We start from the raw sequence: 13,652 nt of genomic DNA on the forward strand, positions 1-13,652 counted from the left end.
TGCTTATTCTGTGGCATTCTAGGGCAGGGGTGATCTAAATCCTTCTCTTCACCTTTTCATTATAAAGAAATTTCTGGAAAAAATCCAGAACTTTCTTTCTTAGCTATTCTCTCACTTCTTCTCATTTTATTAAAGGCATGGTAAGGCTAACATTCTTTCTGCTAAAAGTTTGGGAAGACTTTGTTGAACATCATGGAAATTTACTGACAAGTGATATATCCTTTTATGCTTTAATGCAATAAACCTCTTTGATCGTCTCTGGGATGAGGTCTCAGTTTTTGGACAGTGCTTGCAACTTGCTATGAATAAATTGAACATCAAATAAAATCCTTTCACCTGTATGCAGAAAACTCACTGGCACATCAGGAAGAAAAGTTCATGTGCTAATTTTCTATGTGCCAAGACTTTTTATGAAGGCCACCCAAAAGGAAGAGCAGTCTCCTTCTTGTTTGTAGGACCAGTGAGCCTGGGATGAAAGAGATATGACTGAAGGCCTGTGATATTCTTTCAACTCATCTCCATCTCTGAATGACCATTTCAAAATGCATAGAAAATCATAAGCTTAGCTGAGATTGTTGCTCAGGAAACTTGATCTATACATAAAACAGACCTATGGGCACAGTGAAGAAACTTCACTGGCCTGGAATTTCAAGGAAAAGCAGACAAAATTTTATGGTTAAAATCCAATTGTTAATCCCAACCACTGAATCAGATGCCCTCTGACATATCACATTGCTATTGTATTCAATGATATTTGGGAATTACAATTTATGAGTTACATTGGTACAAAAAGCATTACTAAGGATTCTGTATGGTGTGGTATGAGAGGAGGTCATGAGGCAGTGACATCATGTGCTACTACACCAGGTGACGCCAATCCTAGTGATGACACTGCTGGTTGTATAGCATCCCCAATTTTGTTTAAATTTCCCTTGATGTCTTGGATATTGTGGAAGAGGTTTTGTATGCTTCATTTTTGTTTTCATCTTGTTTCTCTCCAATGATTACTGTAAATCAGAAGATCTGGCCTAACTGTTCAGACTGGCCTGAAAGGCCACCCTAGGGTGCAGAGTCAGAGTGTCTCATTCAGATGACGCATGCCCTGACTCTGCTCTCAGGGTGCCATGATGCTACGCACCGCTCCACATAGTGCATGACACTCCTCCTGTGCTGCATCCATATGACAACTCAGCTATGATGCCCTTTCGAGAATGCAAAAAGGAGCAGCTTTTTGTGGCTCTTTTTTACACCCTCAAAAGGCCAGCTTGGGGCCACGATGTGAGGTTGCCATGGCCCTGATCCAGCTAGGAAAGGAGCAGCATGTCAAGCCTCATAGTGTACATTCTACAATATGTCAGGATGAGTTTGGCTCCTTTGTTGCTGCCACTTTAATAATTGATGTTTCTTACCCCACATAGACAGTGAAGCAAAATATCTAGTAAATCAATACACTGGCAATACAATGTCTAAATCTCCATTTTCCAACCAGCCACAAAGTACAACAACCAGCAAATATCCAACAATGGCTGAAGATGTCCTATAATGCTGAAACATCCCATGCTGGGGTCTGTTTGCTTTAATATACCCTTTAAAAATCTGCTCATTACATATTTGCTGGTTGTTAAAAGGTAAAATAGATGTGTCTTACTTTCATTTTTACAAAATCCCTTTAATTCTGTTGTATTATTATTGAAAGGTTGGTTGCATCATTTTAATGTTGTTACTGGGCAGAAATAAATGTAATATATAAAATAAAAATGTATCAAATCAAATTAAACATAGAGATAATAGTTTTCCAGTCCCTTTCGTCACCAGTTTTCATGGGATTTTATGATTTTAGATGCTCTTCTGTGGGTGTCATGTTACTTTTCAAAGCATAGTGTTTCATTAGAATTGGGCTTTTCTTTGTGTTTGATGTTCAGAAGCAAATATGGTAACAGTGCCATTTGTAAGAGGCAGTAATTCCACTGGGCTTGCAGATCTTTGTAGTCAGATGCAACAGCCTTCCACAGGTGTGTGAGAACTCTGAACAACCTCTTATGTCCATGTAGGGAGCGATTACATGTTTACAAGTGAATGCCTCATGGAGTGTCTTTCATTGAAGTATGAGCAGCTGCCATTATGCTCTGTTCCCAGAACAAAACCGAAAACATGAGAGGGTTGGAAGAGATGCAAAATAAAATAAGATGCAAAATAAAGCTGCTTTTTATCTTTCAGCAGATTATATGTAAATTAATGATAGGAAATCATGCAGGGAAAAGCAAATGGAAAATTCAAAAATTGTTATCTTACACCAAACAAAACAGGATCCTCTTACACTTTACCCCTTCTGTGTCCAGGTTTTGGCTTAAGTTCATAACTGAACAGGTAGCCTTGGAAGAAAATATTCACTTTCTCCCAATTTATTTTTTAAAAACAACCATGAACAGCAGATGTTGTTCTGTTGACTTGTTTGCGGAACAGCTTTTTTTCCGATTGTTAAGATTTCCATAGCTGTGGTTGACAGTGGTAAATGGTATCATGTTGGCCAAAGATCAGACTGATATATACTGACAAAAAAAGCATTGGAAGCCAGAAGGAGCCATTTTTAGGTGGTAGCCAAAAGACCGTCTGAAGTCAAAATATGGAAGAACAGTTCAAGAAATATAGCTGGCTAAAGCTGGAAAAGAGAAATCTCCTTTTGAGTTATAATTTTATTCTTAGGGTTGGAGTTTTGTTTTGGTTGCAGATAAATGTTTTCTGGGTGGGTCGTGGGATTTCTAGCATGGATTTCCATAATTTTGCCATGATCAATTTATATCTATAGCCTTGGCAACCAAGACTACAATTTGTAAATTAGAAAAATCTTGTGACCCAGGATATTTCTCTATTAAAAGGGAGTGGCATCTCTCCAGCAGATGGATATTTTGCACTCAGAACTGTGGAAATTTTCAGAAGGGATCATAAGTTTTCCATAAAGAGGAGGTTTAAGTCTTAAATTTGTCTGAGCGATTGCCAATAATCAGCCATGGAGCTTATTTTCATTGGCACAATTCAACATGTGACAATGTCCGGTGGAACACTGAGAGCCCAATGCTGCATTTATGGAAGATTATATTAATGTAGGCATGGTCAACATGCTTAGAGATCCAGTGTGGTATAGTGGTTTGAGCTTTGGACTTTGACTCTATAGATCAGAGTTCAAATCCCTATGGAAACACACTGGGTGACCTTGGGAAAGTCACACTCAAGTCACAGATCATGCTATTGGCCTATTTAGCCATATGTACAGATGGGCAACATCCTAGGGCAAGCTGACCATGTTGACCCTTGGGGTTGCATTGACACTGCTGTCTATAATTGATGGTGAAGGACAGAGGAGTTCCCTGGTTCTACCACAGTTAATGACAGCAACTATAGCAGCTTGTCAGAGTAATCTAACACACCATAGAGTGGCTTCTCCAACACTCTAAGAGTTTCCTTCTATGAAAGTATACATTATTTTTTGTGGTGGCACTGAAAGTCAGTAGTGCTTTTATTTTGGTGGCAGCAACAAAGAGGGATAACAGGGGCCAACAAAATGGTGGGGAAAGACATGTAGCTTTGTGGGCCTTATGTTGTCTCCCTCCACTCTTGAACTACAGCAGTGATTCCCAAACTTTGGTCTTCCAGATCTTTTGGACATAATTTCTCAGAATTCCTAACTTTTGGCCAAGCTGGCTGGGACTTCTAGAAGATGAAGTCCAAAACACTTAGAGGATCAAAATTTGTGAACCACTGATCTACAGTGTTTGGTAGCAGTCTGCCAGGGTTTCAGACAGAAGCCCTTTCCTGCCCTTCTTGGAGATGCCTGTGATTGATCTAGGAACTTCCACACATAAGAGGCTGCACATGTGCTCTGCTGCTGAGCAATGCATCTTTCCTAATGACCTTTTTTTTTTGAAGCAAAGAAATCACAGTGGTTGCACTTTTCCTACTGAAGATACAGAAAAAGATATGTATGAAATGCTTTTTTCAGAAGTATCAGTACTGAATTTGCTGCTCACAGCAGTTGAAGACAAATCACCTTCAGAAAATATATGAAACCCTTTTTTTTAAGTTGTAAAGAAAATTTCATCTCCTACTTAAACATTGCCTGATTTTACTTAAATATCTCCCTAAGCAATGATTAACAGGATCTGTTTTTCCACAGCTACCCTTTTCCATCTTTCTTTCCCTTTATTACAGTGAAAGTGCAAGACTGAGACCATATAGAAAGAGTTCTAAAGTGACACCAAGTCATCTATAGTCTCATGCCATAAAATGAGAAATCCTATGAAGTAATAAAAGGCAGTATATTTAAATAGGTTCTAATGTCTCCGGTGAAATTTCATTTTTTTAATATGTATGTTTTGTTACATACATAATCCATCTTTCATGTTATCAACCTCAGCACCCCGTGAAATTCATAGGCTGCCATAAGGCAACCGGTAACTTGAAGCCACATATACACACACATCATTTCCCTGGACTTTATAAAAATAAAAGTCTTACCAAAGGTGCTCAAGTCATCACCAGTGGTGGTGGTTGTTGCTGTTATTAACTGTCCTTGAGCCAAACTTGAGTCATAGTGACCGTGTGGATGAGACATCTCTAAGATCCCCCGTCCTCCACTGCTCTACTCAGGTCTTGCAGGCTCAGGCATGTGGCCTCCTTGATTGAATCTAACCATCTGGTATGTGGTCTTCCTCTCTCTCCCAAATGATGAAAACTGTTTCCCAAACAGTATGCAAAGGGATCTGATTGCACCTTTGAGACTAACCGAAAGAAAGAAGGTGGTAGCATCAGAATTAATAAATTTGAGTTTACTTCCTCAGATGTATTCAAATTTCTTCAAATGCATACTAATTTTCCAGACTAACACAGCTATGTCTTTCAATTCCCCAACTAGGTTCAGCACCTTAGATAACTCCTTTAAAATTCCAATTAAAATCCAGAGTGGATACTTTGCTGGCATGCGACCCACCAAATTCCACTGGGCATCACCACAGGTTTTAACACTGTTCTTTTCATACTCGGTGGACTGAAGCTTCTTAACTCATTAACAAACACAGAGCAGGCTCCAAAAGTTCTCTCACACTGCTATTGTTCAATTCAGAGGGGTCTAAGTAAGAGAACATCCCGGTGGATTGTATTTTCACAGATGTTATTGTGGCTTCTTGTAACAAGTGCCTGTCGAAAGACACCTTTGTGGTTAGATAATAAGAAGAAACGTTTGAGTGAACAATAAAGCCCATAGCAGCCAACAAATCTATCCCCTATTCAGACACTGCCATCATTTTCATCCTCTTCTTCATTTAAATGTATCCAAAATGTTCCTTATTCAATAGCACTGGGAAATGTTGCAGTTTATTATATTATGAAAAGTACTTCTCCCCTTTTTTCATTGAGTGACAATATCAGAATTGTTATAATTGTGTGATTCACTTGCAAAGCCAAAAAGCTACTGTGTGGGCTCCAAAGATCCTAAAATAGTCAGATTTTTTTTTGTGCATTGTGTAGACTTTTCATTGTTGTTATAGCACAATACATCTGTGTTTTTTTAAATGGCTCTCTAATAACGTCAGCTTCCTTCCAACTTGTAGGACTATTCATCTGCTTTCCATGATCTCGTTACTGAACAATGTTACACTTCTTTTCTGGAGCTGCATCCCCACTGCAGAATTAATCCAGCATGACACTGTTTAACTGCCATGGCTCAAAGCTATGGAGTTCTAAGAATTGTAGTTTTGTGAAAAATGTAGCCTTCTCTATCAGAGAGCTCTGGTGCCCCAACAAACTGCAGTTCTCAGAATTCCATAGCATTGAGCCATGGCTGTTAAAGTCGTGTCATCCTGGATTAATTCTGCTTTGCGGATGCAGACTCAGTGAGGGGCTACCATGCCGATGTCGTAATCAGCTGAGTATAATGGAGCTGATACCCGAACTCCAGAAGGTCTTGCCTTCCTGGCCCATATCCATAACTGGTCTGTCCATTTATTCATGCAAATATTATCCCACTCATAGAAAGGCAGTTCACACAAGGTTAGTTTAATCTTTTAAGGCTCTTGGGGTGGGTACTGAAAATGGACTGTTTACCTATGTATTTTGCTTTTTGAGAAAGCTTTATTTCTACTTTTTGCCTTTGGTAATAACATGATTTTTTTCCTGTGTCCAAAGAAGGAAACTCTCAGACTTTTGTGCGGCTCTGCTATGGCCATTATGCCAAGCACATCTAGCAATAAACTGAACAGTTGTTTATGGCCGAATATATATTGTAACCTTTCACAGAATGCCATAACATTTCCCCCCATATCTGCCATTGTTAGATTAGCACATCACCCACAGGAAGTCTTTTTGTATAGCTGTGTTCACTGGGCATCTGGAAAGGAAATGAAGTCAGCCAGCTCCTGTTGCTTTGTTTCTTTTTTCATTTCCACCACTATGTGATTGTTACGTTTTTGTTATTTTTAAGGATATCAGATACAGGCAAGTGCTTATCATTCTGGCATCTATGGTAGTAATGCTGTTCTCTCCCACCCACCTCTCTGCTTTTTTATTTATTTAGAATAAACAGATGTTTTCAATTGAAATGAGCATATTATTGATGCACCATGCAGCCTGCTAGCAGCCTGTATTATGTTTTAGAGGACATCTAGTTAATTAGATGGTTACCTTTACAAGGAGAAAATATAATTGAGTCCTCTCCAGAGGCGTTTTATCGTTAAGTGGTAGTTATACCAAGAAAATAACAGGTGTTTCTTTGGCTCTTTAGATTTGGGGTGTCTGCATAAAGTTCCCAAGCTAAACAAATACTTATCTATAGAAACATTCCCCTGTGAACAAAATCACTAGACACTTATGTAGAATACCCTGACTGCTTCTTCATGCTTCTAGAAGAACAGTATTTTAGGAAAACAGTAATGAGTAAATATTGACAAATGTGCTTGGCAATATTGATGCATGATAATCCAGGATGCTAGGGGATCTCTGGAGATGGGCCAAAGTCACATTTTTTGTTGTTGCATGCCTTCAAGTTGTTTCTGACTTATGGCAACCCTATAAAGAGAAACTATCATGCTGCTTTCTTGGCATGAATTTTTCAGTGGGGTTTTTGCCATTGCCTTCCTCTTAGGCTGAGAGAGTGGGATTTGCCTGAGGTCACCCAGTGAGTTTCCATGGCTGAATAGGGATTTGAACCCTGATCTCCTAGAGTCTTAGTCTACCACTCTAACCACTACACCATGCTGATTCAGAGTCTGTCTTTCATCTATCTGTTGTCTCTCTGTCTATCTAAAATGTTATTATGTACTATTTATATATCACATACTCTTTATTTATGATTTATTTTTCAGATGGTCACATCTTTTTACATGACATCTCTTAGAGCTCCAAGTGGTCCAAAATATGGCAGCCAGACTGGTCACTGGTACTTCCAGGTCTGGCCACATAACACCTGTGTTAAAACCACTTCATTGGCTGCCAATCAGCCTCTGGGCACAGTACAAGGTGTTGGTTATTACCTTTAAAGCCCTACATGGCTTGGGCCCGAGTTACTTGCGGGAACACCTCTCCCTACATAATCCGCTCCTCACTCTCAGAACATCTGGGAAGAAATACAAATGACTAGATTGGCTATGACTTCCCAAAGAACCTTCACTGCCACTGCCCCTAAACTGTGGAATGGCCTGCTGGAAGAGATCCATCTTATTACCACCTTGGATGCTTTTTAAGAAGGCAGTCAAGATGGAGCTCTTCTGGTGGGCCTATCCATTCAACCCTGTTTAGGATATCCATCCATTAATCCTTGACGATGATTCTGTGCAACTCTACTGTTATAAAACTGTCGCACTATGATAAATTAGCTTTTGTCTGATATTATTGTTGTTGATATGAAGTACTGTATTGGATTTATTGCATTTTATTGATTGTAACTGTATGTTTTTATTGGGTTGTAGCAGGGAGAGGCAGAGAAATATAAATAAAATTATTATTACTATTATTATTATTGATACTTTTGTTTAGTCTTTCTGACACTCTCAATCTTCTTAAAAGGAAAAAAAAATATTGGCTTGGTTACTACCCACCAAATCGCTACTGAATATACATTTGAATGAGCTGTGTCATCCTCCTAGAGAAGATGAAGGAAATGGTACCATATTTATAGAAAATACTTTGGACTTTTCATTACTAAACAATTTCAAAGCAGAGTACAATATCCAGAAGAAGGGAAGGAAATGAGGAGAAATAAAAGAAACACAAATAAATAAATAAAATAATAGAAATAGCAAAAGAATAAAACAGGAAAAACAGGTGAGATGCACAGTTAAAACCAATTTTAAAAATGCAGCAACACATATTCAATAAAGGTTTTGTGAATACATGAACTGGCACTGAAAATTTATATGACTTAGTGCCTAACATATCTTAAGTGTATGTGTTGGCGGGGGGAGGGGGAATACTGCTGCTGTAATCTTGGGTTACTGCAAATGTGGGATCATTGTGTGGGCTATCTTAATATTTGGCCTGGCACAGAGGAATAGTGCTCCATCATACATCCAGCTATTAAGCTCTGTAAAATGTTAAAGGCCCAGCAACAAACTGACAGCAAATGGAACTCCTTTAGAAGTGGTGTTTGCAGTAGAGTGTTCCACTTAGCAGCCATAACAGTATTTTGAATTAGCTGCAGCTTCTGGGCCATCTTCAACACCAGCTCCATGTATAGCACATTAAAACAATCCAGCTTGTTTATCAGCATCCTACACCCAATAGTAAAACCTATTATTATTATTATTAGTAGTAGTAGTAAGAGAAAATAGGATACCTGACTCAGATAGACCATGAATGAAATTTAATGTCAGCCCCTTATCTGCTTACTTCTGACTGCTTCAGAGAGATTCAGGGAACTACCAACTTCTGGTTTTTGGAGAAACCCAAGCTTGGTACATGCTTCCATCAGAAACCTTTTGACAAATTATACCAGTTTACATCAGGTTCTTATAGCAGGTGCATAAAAGAAAAGGAAATTTGTACTGGCTTTGGGCCAACTCCACTGCCAGCCATGCCATCTCCAATGGGGGAACAACAAATGAATGCCCCTTTCCTCTTTGAGAAGGGGATGAGGGGAGGGGAGGGATGAAGGGGAATAAGTGAGGATAAGTGATGATCACCCTACATTTTAGAAAGGGAGGTTGCGGGGAATGATGCTCTCAGAATATCTAGTTTTTAAAACTTCCTGTCTTTATTTTACATATTTATCAGTCAACAATATTATGTAGATATTGCCTACTGGTGGGACAGATATGTTCTTAAAATGGAGAGACAGATGAGGACAGTAGGGGGAGCCATTGCAATAATGGAGAACAGAGAGAAATGGGGTTCAGAAACCAGTTTATTTTCGGGGAAGGTGGCTTTCACAGGATGTAGATTAGTCACAGAGTTTGCTTGTGGATGCTCAACAAGCATATGACAGTCCACTTTACAAATGGGATGCTATGTGATTTGTTCTTATGTTCTCTTCTTATGTTCTTATACCTTCTGTTGAAGGACAAAATACATTAGAACAGAATACAAAGTGGAAATTTGAAATAGCCTTGATTTGTGCACCTTTAGAAATCAATGCATTACTTGGAAAGGCAAGTTTCAAAGAAATTATATATTTGGATGGCCAAAAATCTGCAAGTAATGTAGATTCACACATTTGTCCCAGAGTAACAAGGACAAGAAAGGAGGATTTTTGCCCCACTTTTGAAAAAAGATGCCCACTTCAAATTATTTATAAAATCCTATATGGCTCAAGCCAGGATTATTTCAAGAACCACATTCTCCCATTGCTCAGATTTTGAGATCTTCTGAGATGACCCTTTTCTCTGTCCTATAGCCATCTCAGTTACATCTAGTGAGTCATGGAAGAGGGCCTTTTCTGTGGCTGCTCCCAGGCTCTGAAACTGTCTTCCTAGAGACTCCATTCTTCTTGATATCCTTTTTAACAGGTGATGACTTTTATGCCCCCACAAGGCTTTGGGAATGGGTTATGAGGTCTTCTAATACTGTATGATAGTGTTACTTTTTAATATGTATGTTTAAAAATGCATTTAATTCTACATCTGTGCTTTTTGTGATGTAAGAATTTTTAAGGTGTCTGTTTAATTTTTATAACACCCCCCCCCCCCAAGTTCCATGGTTGGTGGAAAGGCAGAATATAAATAAATGAAGAGGAGGTGGGAGGGGAGGGGAGGGCGCAGAGGAAAGTCAAGGTACATTGCTCAACAATAGAATTGACATATTCCATCTAATTTGCATATTATTAAAATATTATAATTATGCAAACCACTCCAATTTACATTCTAATTATGCAAATTCAGCACATTAATGGTTGCATTTTTTTCTTCCACTATATTTAACTTTTGTACCATTTTAAAAGTTAGAACTGATCTGACAGAAACAGTACAGACCAGTGTTTAAAATACTGGACTTGGAACAGAGAGATCCAAACCTTGAAGGCAAACCTATCATAGGGTTTTCTTGACAATGAGGGACAATCAGAGAGGGGTTGACATTATCATCCCCCAAGGCTAACCCTAGCAAACCCAATGGCAAAATGTCAGAATGAAACTCTGCTAGAATATGGCCACATAGCCCGAAAAACCCACAGAAAAACCCAATGAATTTTGCTTCTAAGTAGATGTATTAAGGATTGTGGTGTCATTTGCTCATTCTGGAGGGAGGGAGGAAGGGAAGCAGTTTGGAAAGCCAGGTGACAGATCAGATTCTGAAGTATATGTTCCCGTTCTTGTCTCTATCTCCCTCTCCTTAAGGCTTAGTGTTTTCAGGATTGTCTCCCCACCCATCTTCAGTCTCCATGTGCCTCCCACCAACCCTACTCCCCATTGTTGGCTGTTTATTCCTCCTCCAAAATCCAAACCATCATCCCATAAATTAAGCCATCTGAATTGGAGACAACACAATATATTTGTTTATATTGTGCAGAGAGCTGGATATTTTATACTTACACTTCTTTTTTCCTTCAAAGATATTGCCATGTTAGTTGGTAGTATCAGTATGTAGAGAGATCTTATAGCACCTTTGAGACTAACTAAAGAAAGAAGTTTGCATCATGAACTTTCATAGGCTTAAGTCTGCTTCCTCAGATGCTTCCTCAGATGAGGAAATAGACTTAAGTCTACAAAAGCTCATACTGCTAACTTCTTTCTTTAATTAGTCTCAAAGATGCTGCAAGATCTCTCTACATACTTTTTTCTTTTCTCTTTTTTCCTTCTTCCCTGTCCTCCCCTCCTATCTCACCTGCTTTTATTTCTTTCTCTCTCTGAGTCAGAAAGAACCTCACTGCCCACAAAGCCATGACTGCTGGAGGCTACCCCCATCTCCTCCCTGGCTCCTTTTTCCTCTCCTGGTGTTAATGGGGTGATTATCACCTGTCTTTGGTTTTCATTGTATTGCTCTTTTCAGAGAAGAGTAAGAGAAGAGGGGAATCTCTGACAAAATGCAGCCTGGAACAAAGCAGAAATCCAGGATTTGTGGCTTCAAACATGTCCAGAAGGCCGCGACATTTTTTTAGACCCTCCAATCCATGATTGTCCCGATTTTCCAGCACATATGGCAAGCCTACTCAACAATAAACTCTAGTTGAAATTTAGGATTACAGTTATGAATGCATAAAACTAGAGTTATACATTTGTGAATGGTTCATATTCACAATCCCTACCTATTCAATAGTTAGGGAATTGATAGCAGTAGCGTAGCATCATTATTGTGGGGTGTATGGACTGCACTGGGTGACACCACAGAAGAGGGGGTGACACCAGAGAAAGGGGATGACACCCAATGAGTGTCTCACCTCCCCACATGCCACGATCCCTCCCAGTCCCTGCCACTTGAGGCTTTACTTTCTTTCTTTTTTTTAATTTTATTTTTAAAGTATATAACCACTTTTACATACATGTTTACAATATGCACTTTCTAAAACAAATGTTACAATGTTCGCATTAATATACTTTCAAGTAGAGCCTCACACTGCAGGGAGGGAAAAGACCTGGTGCCTCCCCAGACTGTGCCACCCAAGGCTTTACTTCCAAGTAGAGCCTCATCTGGCAGGAAGGGGAAAGGCCTGCCCCCCCATCCCTGCTAAAGTGCCACCCCCAACACTGGGTGACATCCTGGAGTGGGACATTGCTGTGCATAGGGACTGAAAAAGCCCCCCAAACCTGCAGCAGACTGACATTTCCATTCTCCCTCCCATGAACAATATCTCGAAAGTGGAGAAATTGTGACAGAAATCTTGCTTCTAACTGTTGCACTGGAGATCGCTAGTGGAAAGAGTGTGGAAGCTTCAATGTGCTGTATTCTGATCGACAGGAGAAAAGACCCCATCACTCACTGTGGCTGATGCCCAGTAAGTCAGGATTCAGGGGCTGGGACAGGAGACACTACTTAGCTACATAACTAAGGTTATGTAGTTATCTTGGCTTTACTATTTATGCATAGAGAGGTCTGATTTTTTTGTTGTGACTGTGGATGTTCCTTATCAGGATGAGCATTACCATTAGGAAGAGTGAGGTGACTAGATTTTAGATCTCATGAAAGTACAGAAAATAATGTTATTTAATTTGTTATGATTGTATTTTAATCCTGGGAAGAGGAATAGGTACTACCTAGGAATAGGTAATAGGTAACATTATCAACCTAGGGTTCTGTGCATCTTGTTTGGTAATATTTGCTGTTCTTCTTCTTAGATTTCACTCAGTACGTAAACAGTTAAAGGTTCATCTGTTGATCTATATGAGAGGGCAGACAAATAGGTTAGAACAAAACTGTACTGAAGCCTCACTGCTTTGTACCAAACCCTACCATTATCTTTGATTAGCTCATGCATGGCTTCTCTTTGCAGCTGTGTGAGTGGAGCTCTGGTTCTTTCAAGTTGCACCACACCTAATCTGATTTGCTTTTCCATTTTCCTAATAGATAGTTTCAAAGAGAAGAAATAGCATGCACAGCACCCATGGCACCACAACTGGATTAAATATGAGGAAGATACATCTCTGCTTTGTATCTTGGAGCAAGTTGTGCTCAAGAAAGGTTCCTGTTGGTGTTCTGTTGAAAATACTGCAGAGCAGATAAATTCATCTTGCGACAGAAGAGATATGACTTCACATTCTTCAAAGGCCCCACGTGGCTATTTGAAAGAAGGAACATGCACATGCATTCATGCAACTGAATTTAATTTAAAAATGACAGTGGGCCCCATTCTATAAAAAGGCAATTCAGTGGCTTCATTTTTTCATAGTGGAGTAAGACATTGCCAATATTGTCTGGTTCTTGGATGACGAAAGTACAAGGACAATAATCTACAATCTAGTATTTTCTGGGAAAGTAGCACTACTTCTGTTTCCTCTTGAGACTTTGGCCTCCCTGTATATTACAACAAGAATGAACATGGTTCATTCCTCATGCCTGGCAAAGTCTGTTCCCAAGACTCCAGAAGATGTCCCTAGAAATGCATTATAACATACTAGAAGCAAATCATTCTTCCTGCCTTGATTGTTACATCCTCAATTTTGCCTGATTTCAGGAGAAGTAAGCGTTATTTCAGCACCTGAAAATCATGGTTTAAATTCAGTGCTCCTCTCCTATACAGC

This window comes from Sceloporus occidentalis, unplaced genomic scaffold (assembly GCF_023333645.1).
Source record: "Sceloporus occidentalis isolate IW3139 unplaced genomic scaffold, rSceOcc1.0.p SCAF_3, whole genome shotgun sequence".
Lineage (NCBI taxonomy): Eukaryota > Metazoa > Chordata > Lepidosauria > Squamata > Phrynosomatidae > Sceloporus > Sceloporus occidentalis.